At 39.0% G+C, this 10,955-nt stretch overlaps 1 pseudogene; it reads left to right on the forward strand.

Moving 5' to 3' along the window:
* The first annotated feature begins 7,750 nt into the window (after window positions 1-7,750).
* On the forward strand, window positions 7,751-8,322 carry LOC119826807 (annotated as a pseudogene).
* Window positions 8,323-10,955: the final 2,633 nt, after the last annotated feature.

Consider the following 10,955-nt stretch of genomic DNA (forward strand, 5'->3'; position numbering starts at 1 on the left):
AAAATGAGGGGAATGCAAATGACCAAAATGCAACATATAAAATTCTCAAAGGCATAAGAAAAACAAAAATTTAGTAACACAGAATAATCTTCTCAGGATTCCTGCAAAAAATGCAAAATTGGATTAATTGTCTTCCAAAATATTATCTATCTCTTATATGCTATTACTCTTAATGACTGCACATATATGCTTTTTGCTTTTCAGTCAGGGTTCATCTTGTTCATAGTGGTAATGAGACGTCACTAAGTCAGGGCCAGGACGATAACCTTATCAAGCACTGGTAAGATTTAGTACAATAGGATGGCCCACTTCATATGTTACTGCAAACCGTGAAGTAGAAACAGGGAGGGGACCAGAGCCCTAGAAACAGAAACTGTTCCCTTTTCACTGTTTGTCCAGTGCCCCATGGTTGATAAAGCTCAGCATTGTGCATAGTAGTAAAAGAAATGCCTACAGGATCTAACTCTATCAGTAGAGAGTCTTCTGTCAGAAGAGTAGCTTCAAAGCCAAGCACAATGTGAACATGTGTGTGTGTGTGTGTGTGTGTGTGTGTGTGTTTTGTGTGTAAGAGTGGGGAGGGAGGGATGGACAGAAGGAGGAAGAGAAAGAAGACAGAGTCAGTGAGACATTCCTGGTTACTTCAGTTTAGGATCAGCTTTCCTAAAGGTCATAATATAAGAGAAAGAAAGAAAATTGGTTTTTGAATGTTATGTGATTTTTAAAGACCAAAATACAGTTTGTTAACTATAATTTCCATCCCTTAGATTTTAGTGTAGTAGCTATATATTCCATAATTTTGAGGTTGCAGAATTTACTTAATCTTTACACATCTGTCTAGCTCTCAGATTTAATAGATATCAGGAGCTTCTTATAAGGGTGAGGAAAGACAGCTTTGTGAATTAAAACTAAACAGCGTTTAGTGTTTAGCATATTACAATACAACGAATAACAGATTTGGACCTCTAGGAATTACGCCACTATGCAAACATCATATGTGACACTAATCATGTTCCTCAATGAACAGAATAAAAATCTAGTTTCCACTTTTATTTAGCTGGATTTCGCAGCTTGCCTATTAAAAAAATTCTCTTGCTACATTAAACAAATATAAACATTTCTTACCCAGTCATGCAGTATAGCATATATGCAGTATTCTGAAGTTACAGACTTTTTATTTAGAGTGTCACTGAACCCTGTCTCTCACACGTGTGGGACGCAGCTTTGGACAGCTTCCTCAAGCCCTTTCTTAATTTCAACATGCATAATACAAAGATTGAGTACTTGTCTCACGAAGTGTGCGTGTGCGTGTGTGTGTGTGTGTGTGTGTGTGTGTGTGTGTGGTGAGCTTATATAAGCAAAGCACTTACAGCTTTACCATGAGCATAAGAAGTGCTCAATAAGCCGGGCGGTGGTGGCGCACGCCTTTAATCCCAGCACTCGGGAGGCAGAGGCAGGCGGATCTCTGTGAGTTCGAGGCCAGCCTGGTCTACAAGAGCTAGTTCCAGGACAGGCTCTAAAAAAAAAAAGCTGCAGAGAAACCCTGTCTCGAAAAACCAAAAAAAAAAAAAAAAAAAAAAAAAAAAAAGAAGTGCTCAATAAATATTCATTATCATTTTTCGTACCTGCTGCGTATAATTGAGAATAACTGTCAAAATCTTGATTGATTGTGGTGGCTGATTATGTTAAGAAGAAACAACTAATTTCTTATAAAAGTCTCTAATCACTACATCAGAGGATAGAGACATAAATCTAAAGTGAATTCTCTCTCCAGAACCATTTACCTGTTTTTTTTTTTTTTTGTCAAAGCGGGAACAAACTTATTTTGTATACCTATTCTAAAACTTTGTCATAGAATCGCAAATTGATTTATCTCTGTCACTCAAGGTTTTAATCTATCAATATGAAACAAGTTATTTGATTTAATTTACATATTTCTTTACCTAAATTATGCTCAGAAAAATCTGTTTAAGTCTTGGAATAAAGGTGTTAGCCTTCTGATTTTAAGGCTTGTTAATTTTTGGTCTCAGATCACGTGTAGGTACACTAAGGAAGGGATGCCCAAAATGAAACGTGAAGGATGATCTGGCCCTGAGACAGGTAATAGAGCGGATATGGACTAGAACTTTTTTTTTGCAGCTTTAATACATTCATGTACCGGAAGTTCAACTCATAATCATTTAATAAAGTGAACATGTGTAGCCTTAAATGGCATTAAGAAAGAAACAGGCTATTAAAAGTTAAAACCCTACTTGCATTAAATATATGCGTTTTTTTAAAAAAAAAATCCCAAGAATACTGTAATGAGGTCTAGGCTCTGGAGCAGGCGCTGTGCGAGTTAATGTAAGTAATGAACCTTTCACGTGAAATGATGCACGGTCACAACTCATTTGCATCCCACTTAAAGTGTAATTAAGTTTCCCTGACAGCATGGCTTATGGCTGGGAGAACAGACCTGGATGCTAAATCAATCCAGAGGCCCTTAGTTAATAACGTTCAGCAAAGAAAACTTGATACACTTTCCTTTAAAGTTCCCAAATTCCCACTTGCGGAAGTGTGTGACAAGCAGCCTACAGAGAACCTTAGGAAACTGGTGGCCACCATCCAATCGCTAAGATATCTGAAAACTTAGCTTTGATGAATCAGGACATAAGAAAGTGTTATTTTCTCTCCAGCCAAGAAAGTGGATGATCCGGAGGAGGGGGCTGGTTTCACATTTAAATTTTTCTGTACCATCTTTCTAAATTATAGCATGTTTTCACATTTAAATATGAATTGTTAGCAATTTTAAAATTTATAACCTAGCTAACTTTCCATAGTAAGTGCTCAGAAGTTGTGTAATTCATGTTTTATCCATTCTTTCAGGACTTATGTACTTCACATATATTTTTACCTGCAGTTGAAATATCGATAAATTTTCATGTGCTCCTCTTATCATGGTTTATTTGTTCTGCTAAGAGTTTTTACTTTTTGCTATTTAAAAACGTCTCCGATATCCTTAGCCAATGGGGAAATACAAATTAACAGTACTTTAAGATTTCCTTCATTTAGTCAGAATGGCTAGCATCTAGAAAACACGGGATAAAAAATGCTGGGAGGGTGTGGAGGAAGAAGAACCCTTATTCCCTGCAGGAGGTGGAGTCGGGGTAGGGAGTACAACCTGGTGCAGCCACCATGCAGGTCATACACAGATTTTCAAAAACCTCATGGTGCAGCCTTGCTGCTCTGGGGAGTTACTTGCACAGCCACGCTTACAGCTAGCTAGCTGTTCTACGCACAGTAGCTTGGAAAAGGAACCAGCCCAGATGTTCATCCATAGACAAGTGCATCTAGAAGATGTGTACGTAGACAAAATTTTTAATCAGCCAAAATGAAAAATGAAATAATGGCATTGACTGTAAAAAAATAATGGGTAAAACTAGAGTTTTGTTAGAAAAAAAAAATAAACCAGGCTCAGAATAAGAAATACTGCTCATTTCTTCTCATATTCAGTGGTGTAGGAGGTCATTCTGTCTATGTGTTGCTTTCATTGGTTGAACAAAGATACTGCCTTGGCCTTTTGATAGGGCAGCCCTCAGATAGGTGGGGAAGACAGAACAGAATTCTGGGAGGAAGAAAGCAGAGACAGGCAGATGCCATGATTCTCCTGCCAGAGATGGACGCTGGTTAGACTCAAGCTGGTAAGCCACAGTCAAGTGGCGATACACATTAATGGAGATGGGTTAAACTAATATGTGAGAGTTAGCCAATAAGGGGCTGGAGATAATGGGCCAGGCAGTGTTTTAATTAATACAATTTCTGTTTGGTTGTTTTGGGGGCTAAACTAGCCGGGCAGTGGAACACAGCCTGCCGCTCCTCCTACTACAATGTATATCCTAGGTTTTAATTTTTATGTGTGTGTACTTATATGTATGAGGACTTATTAACCATAAAACCTACATAGAACCAGGAGAGAGTAAAAAGATACCTCCACGGGTGGAAAAGACTGAGAGCAAGAGAAAGAGACCATGAAAGTTGGTGAGAGAAGGGGGGAAAGTCATGTGACATGAAAGGAGGGGATATACTGGAAGAAGACCTCGGAAGGGACAGCACCAACAAATACGTATGAAAATTCTGTAATGAAACTCACATACTAACTTTTACAAAGTTTAATTTTTACTTATTTATTCATTTGTTTGTTTCTGGTTTTTCGAGACAGGGTTCCTTTGTAGCATTGGAGCCTGTCTTGGAACTAGCTCTTGTAGACCAGGCTGGTCTCAAACTCACAGATGTCAGCCTGCCTCTGCCTCTGTAGTGCTGGGATTAAAGGCATGCACCACCACCGTCTGCTAAATTTAAAAATTTTAAATGACCAAAATTATTTACTTTTTACAGTCCACAGTTAGCACCACTAACTGTGGCGCTATCAAAGCAAGTTTTAACTAAAGAAATATTCAATTTATAAACAATATAAACTATTTTGACCACAATAGAGAAGAGGGAGTGAGGTTCTGGTATTCGGGCAAATACTTCTCCTGCAGGACACAAGAAGTTGAGCGCCACAGTGGTGCACCGCTACACGTTCCTAATACTGCTTTCTCAGCACAGACCAAGGTGAGAAGAAACCTCTGGTAAACTGACAGCCTCCAAAGGGACTCCAGTTGCCCAGTGTTTAAGATGGTTCCTCAGAGGGTTCAAAGTTTGCCAGTGTGGAACAAAGAAGAGAGCCTTCAGAAGACAAGCCTGAACCTTATGAATGCCTAACACAGTTAGGCTTAATAGATTTACATTCGTCTCTTAAACCAAAATTGTTCAACGTATTTCCAGTTCAGCTAACATTTATTCCAACAGATGAGCTACATACAGTAGCTGCCAAGAAAGACATCTCATTTGGAAATTAGATAATATGCTGGCGTGTAGCACTGAAGAGAACTGTGATGTTCAACTCCATGTGTCTGCATAGCCCCGCGACATCACCTAAGGCAAAATTTACACAGGCTCTTCTTTCTAGACGAGGTCTCAGCTTGTGCAAGAGATCCCTGGGATTTTACGCTCTGTTCTAATTTTCCAAAGGACTGTTTCTGATATAGAAAACTTACTAAAAAGGCGTGCTAATGGGGGAAAGGGCACCTTAGCAAACATTTTCTCTGTTCAAAGAACCATAATGTACTAAAACACCGAGAAAGGTATATTCAATGAGTGACTGGTTGTACTGAGTTGTGTCTTAATTACAGGGGTAGCAGATAAGCCTTTTTCTTTAGCCATCCAATTGGGGTCAAAATGAGTGAGAAAGGGCATTCTATTCTGCCAGCCTTTGTTCCTCAGCTAAAGCCCAGGTTCTCAGAGGAGAAGGATCTTGGTGCTGTGATCTGACTGCTTCAGTGATCTCCCATATCCACCACTTCGGAGCAAAGGGCTTAAGCTACTCAAGGTGACGGCTTGCAGTCACACTGAGAATAAAATTCAATGTAAAGTGTTCAGTACACACTGTGTCTCGTTATGTCTTCATAAATACAAAAATAGGATAAAATACTTTGTACATATGTTTTAATTTCTTTAAAAATACATATATATGTTGTATAGTTTTAAAGTATTTATAGCACTGTTATATTTCATTAATATGCAATTTTCTTATATAAAGTATACAGGAGTCATTACAGCAATTCACTCAATGAGAAACCATTTTTCAACTGCTAATTAATGATTATAATCCCACATATAGAATTTATATGATATCTCATGTGCATTTAATTCAAAACACACCCAAAATACATATAAGCAGTTCATTGTATTTGCACTCTGTACTGTGTCAAGATGGTTGAAACAGAAGGTGCAGCAAGTAATTACCAAACCCTCTCTTCTCCCATTGGTAATTTCCATCTCTGAATTTCACCACAAAAGGTACTATCAACCCACACCAAATACTGTATACCAAGTACTTCCATTCATACTGCACTGGTGAAGCTGAGCTTTCCCTGCTGCTGACACTGCCAGACGCAGCATTCCCACCACTGCACATAAGAACAAGCAGTGAGCATGTACCACTGCACTGAGTCCCTAGTGAACTCAAACCAGCTGATGCCTTCGCTGACCTCCCATTAGCTGTTAGTTTTTCCAAATAGTTAAGCTGTTGAACTCTAAGAAGCAAAGCTGGGGATAAAGCTTAGCAGTACACTACCCACCTGAAATGTGTGAGACTCCATGGTCAATATACAGTATCCCATATAAAAAATATTTACCTCCTGTGAAAATACAACTATTCATGTACGGTTCAATTATTTACATAGTTAGAATTTTATAACTATATCATTAGTTTTGAGACTCAGTAAAAATAGTGAATGTTTAAAACATTCTCCATAATGTACAATATCAAAACAAAAATAAAATAAAATATTCATAAAATGTAGTACAAAGAGAATACACTCAAAGATCAATCATAAGTGTTTACACCTAGATTTTAGGTTGGAGTTCTGAAGAACTGAGAAAGTTATGTAAACATACAATAAAAGTTACCTGGCATATTTTTTTTTTTTTTTTTTTTTTGGTTTTTCGAGACAGGGTTTCCCTGTAGTTTCTAGAGCCTGTCCTGGAACTAGCTCTTGTAGACCAGGCTGGCCTTGAACTCAGAGATCCGCCTGCCTCTGCCTCCCGAGTGCTGGGATTAAAGGCGTGCGCCACCACCGCCCGGCTACCTGGCATATTTTTTAACTTCTAATTTATTTTATTTAAAATTTGTGTGTTTGTGTGTGAGTGTGTGTAACTGTGTGTGTAAGTCAGAGGACAATTTTAGAAGTTGATTTTTTCATTTTTCATGCATTCCAGGTATTATCAAACTCAAGTCATCAGGTTTGTTAAAGAATCACTTTTACCCTCAAAGCTATCTTACAGATGCAGCGTATTTAATCGCATATTTTCAAAGCTTAAGTAGTCAACAATTATCCCTTGGCACTTTTAGCTCTTGTTAATTCATGTTGATTATGTATTATACACAGAAAATGCTTTATAGTAAGTTTTGTCAAGACCTTGCTTTTGAACAGATGTACTTATTCCTGGCAGTGACGGTCTTTCTTGGGTATTAAAACATAGGAAAGTGTTGTAACCCTCTTTCTTCTCACAACCCTGCCACTCACTATGTCTAGGTCTAGTCAACTTGTCTATCCATTCCTGAGAAGGGGAGTGTTGATTGAGGAAAAAACAGATGAGAGACTGAAGACAGAGTTGAGACGGCATTCCAGTGAATACTGAATTTGCCCCAAGTTTATTTTTTTAATAACCCTTTTATACCCCAAGTCAAAGGGGAGGGCAAAAGGACATTTTTTTTTATCATGATACAAGGAACAAACAAGAATGACTACTTCCTTAATAGTCAAAACACCTAATAGTTATGCCCTAAGTCAAGCATCTTGTTATTTGGAACAAAACACCCAGTAGGCCAAACATCCTGTTATCTAGGCAAGACACACAACAGCTTCACCTTAGAACATTTTGCTGTTTGACCTTGTAGGAGCAATAGTAGTCTCAAACTCTCTGACCTTATGTCAAGATAGAGCAGAGCCACTTCTACAGGCCTCCCTATCACCACAGGCCAAAAGCAAATTTGTAATTCAACTATAATTGTAAACTTACAATTAGGCCTTTGTCCATTCTCAAAGTTTTTACAGTATTGCATAAGAGCTCTACAAATTCTCCCATTCTTGGGTCTGTGAATTGTATAAATTCTTCTTATTGCCGCCATTTCGTGGACGCCAGGGCATCGTTAGCATCTACAGAAGTAGATCGCGGAGGGCGCGGGTGGGCCTCGTCGGAGTGTTGGGATTTGAGCTGCGGTTCTCGAACCCAGTATCTCGAAATGCATCGTGACTCCTGTCCATTAGATTGTAAGGTGTATGTAGGTAATCTTGGAAACAATGGGAACAAGACTGAATTAGAACGAGCATTTGGCTATTATGGACCGCTCCGAAGTGTGTGGGTTGCTCGAAACCCTCCTGGCTTTGCTTTCGTTGAATTTGAGGATCCCTGAGATGCTGCTGACGCTGTCTGAGAGCTAGATGGAAGAACACTATGTGGCTGCCGAGTAAGAGTGGAGCTGTCCAACGGTGAGAAAAGAAGTCGGAATCGTGGCCCCCCTCCCTCTTGGGGTCGTCGCCCTCAAGATGATTACCGTAGGAGGAGTCCTCCACCTTGGCGAAGATCTCCAAGGAGGAGAAGCTTCTCTCGAAGCCGGAGCAGGTCACTTTCTAGAGATAGGAGAAGGGAGAGAGGTCTCTGTCTCGTGAGAGAAACCACAAGCCGTCTCGCTCTTTCTCTAGGTCTCGTAGCCGATCTAGGTCAAATAAAAGGAAGTAGAAGACCAGTTTGCAAAAGAAGTGGTGTACAGGAAGTAACTTCATTTGACAGGAGTATGTACAGGAAATTCAAGTTTTGTTTGAGACTTCATAAGCTTGGTGCATTTTTAAGATGTTTTAGCTGTTCATGTTCCCTTAAGCAAAATTGAATTTGCTTTGAACTTTAGTTTTTCATAGACTGAAATAAATCTAGATCCTGCCCAGTTAAAGTGTGATGTACTAATGATAAACCACTGATGGAAATTGAAAAACTTAGTTTCTTTAGTAGCTGGGACACAGTCTGGAGCTGTGGGTGAAATGATAAGCAGTCTTTAAAAGCTGCTGTTAACACAAGTTAACAGGGGAAGGGTGGGAACTGTACTCTGAAGATTTTCAAAGAGGTTCCTCACTGATTGCTATCTATGGAAGAAGCTGTTTGTAACATTCTTTATTTGGAAATGGAAGACTAAGTTACCAGTTGGTTTAAGGGTACATTGTAGAGCTGAACCTTTGAGTTACTGTGCAAGATTTTTTTTTCATGCTGTCATTTGTAATATGTTTGTGAGAGTCCTTGGGATTAAAGTTTTGGTTACAAATTGTTGTTTAACTTGAAAGCCTGTTTTTCCTTACACACTCAAATCTGTGAGCTTGGTATCAAGTCCATGTTTAACATTCCTATTGGAAGCCATACTTATATTTTCTTGTAAAGTGCTTTTGGATTAATAAAATACTAGCTCTAACAAAAAAATTCTTCTTATTAATATCAAGTAGAAAACGCTCCCACTGAAGACATACAACCCCATCCCACTGGTTTCAAGTAACACTGACTTTAGATTGTAAGCATAGGTCTTATTTCAGAGTTGCACAATAATTTAAAAACATGATCTAAAATTATTGGATTTGGGAAGCAGAGGCAGGCGGATCTCTGTGAGTTCGAGGCCAGCCTGGTCTACAAGAGGTAGTGCCAGGACAGGCTCCAAAGCCACAGAGAAACCCTGTCTCAGAAAAAAAAGAAAAAAAATAAAATTATTGGATTTAATGTATTAAGCGTAGGTGGAGTTTTCCCATCCTGGCAGCCACTTCCAAACAAACACATTGAGGTTTATATCAATTGTAAATGCTCAGTTGATAGCTCAGGTTAGTTACTAACTAAATATTGCATTTAAATTAACCCTTATTTCTTATCTACACTTTGTCACATGGGTTAGCACCTTCTCTCAGCACAACATGCCCATGTTGTTTCTTTCTGTGTCTGCTGGTGACCCTGGCTCTGCCCTTCTTCCTCTCATCATTCTCCTAGTCTGACTCTCCTGTTCAATCTCTTCCTGCTCAATTATTGGCCAGTCAGCTTCTTTATTAAACCAATCACAGTGACATATATTCACACAGTGTAAAGGAATATTCTACAGCATTTTCCCCATTTGTCTAAATAAAAAGGTTTTAACTTTAGCATAGTAAAATTATATGCAACAATGCAGTTATTGATGTGGGATTCCCCTCTGTATGCTGTGAATACCATTGGCTAATAAAGAATCTATCTTGGGCTTGGCAGGACAGAATAGAGGTAGGTGAGGAAAACTAAACTGAATGCTGGGAGAAAGAAGGTGGAGTCAGAGAGATGCCATGTAGCCACCAGAGGGAAAAGACACAAGCTGCCTGTTAGAACCTTGCCGGTAGGCCATGAATCTCATAATAAAATATAACATAGTGGAAATGGGTTAATTCTAGATGTAAGAGCTGGCTAGCAATATGCTTAAGCTATTGGCCAATTGCAATTAATACAGTATTAATAATTAACAGTATTGCAATTAATACAGTTTCTGTGTAGTTATTTTGGGGTTGAGCAGCTGGGAACAAGTGGCCTCTTACAACAGAATGGCATTATTTTAAAGGATTAGAAGGATAAGACCACAAAAGTTTTCTTAACAGTTAAAAAAAAAAAGAAGGATAAGAGATTAGAAGAATTAGAAGGACATGGGTTTATCAGATTAGGTATGGCCTTTTTGGAGGAAGAGTGTCACTGGGGATAGGCTTTGAGATTTCAAAAAGCCCCTATCAGGCCCAGGCTGCCTGCAGATCATATTGTAGCTTTCAACTACTTCTCTAGTGCTATGCTACTGCCATGCTTCCTGTCATGATGACAATGGAATGATCCTCTGAAACTGTAAGCAATTCTCCAATTAAATGCTTTCTTTTATAAGAGTTGCCTTGGTCACTGTGTCTCTTCATGGCCATAGGACAGTAACTAACACATAAGTGCTTTATGGGAATAGTCAATAGTATGATTCCTTATGGTTTTTTCAGATATAGTTACTATTGTCTTACCATCTTCCCTCCATCTGTATTTATCTCTGTCTTCCTCCCTAATTACGGCCTCCTTGTTTTTACAATTTTGCCCTTCTGATTCCTTGTACTTTGCTATTCCCTTCTTTATTGCCATCTCCAGCCACACGGAGCCTTTTTACTTTCTCTCAATTACATAAATCACATATAAAGCTTTGGAGAGCCGGGTGGTGGTGGCGCACGCCTTTAATCCCAGCACTTGGGAGGCAGAGGCAGGTGGATCTCTGCGAGTTCGAGGCCAGCCTGGTCTACAAAAGCTAGTTCCAGGACAGGCTCTAAAACTACAGTGAAACCCTGTCTCGAAAAACCAAA

Source organism: Arvicola amphibius, chromosome 11 (genome assembly GCF_903992535.2).
Source record: "Arvicola amphibius chromosome 11, mArvAmp1.2, whole genome shotgun sequence".
NCBI lineage: Eukaryota > Metazoa > Chordata > Mammalia > Rodentia > Cricetidae > Arvicola > Arvicola amphibius.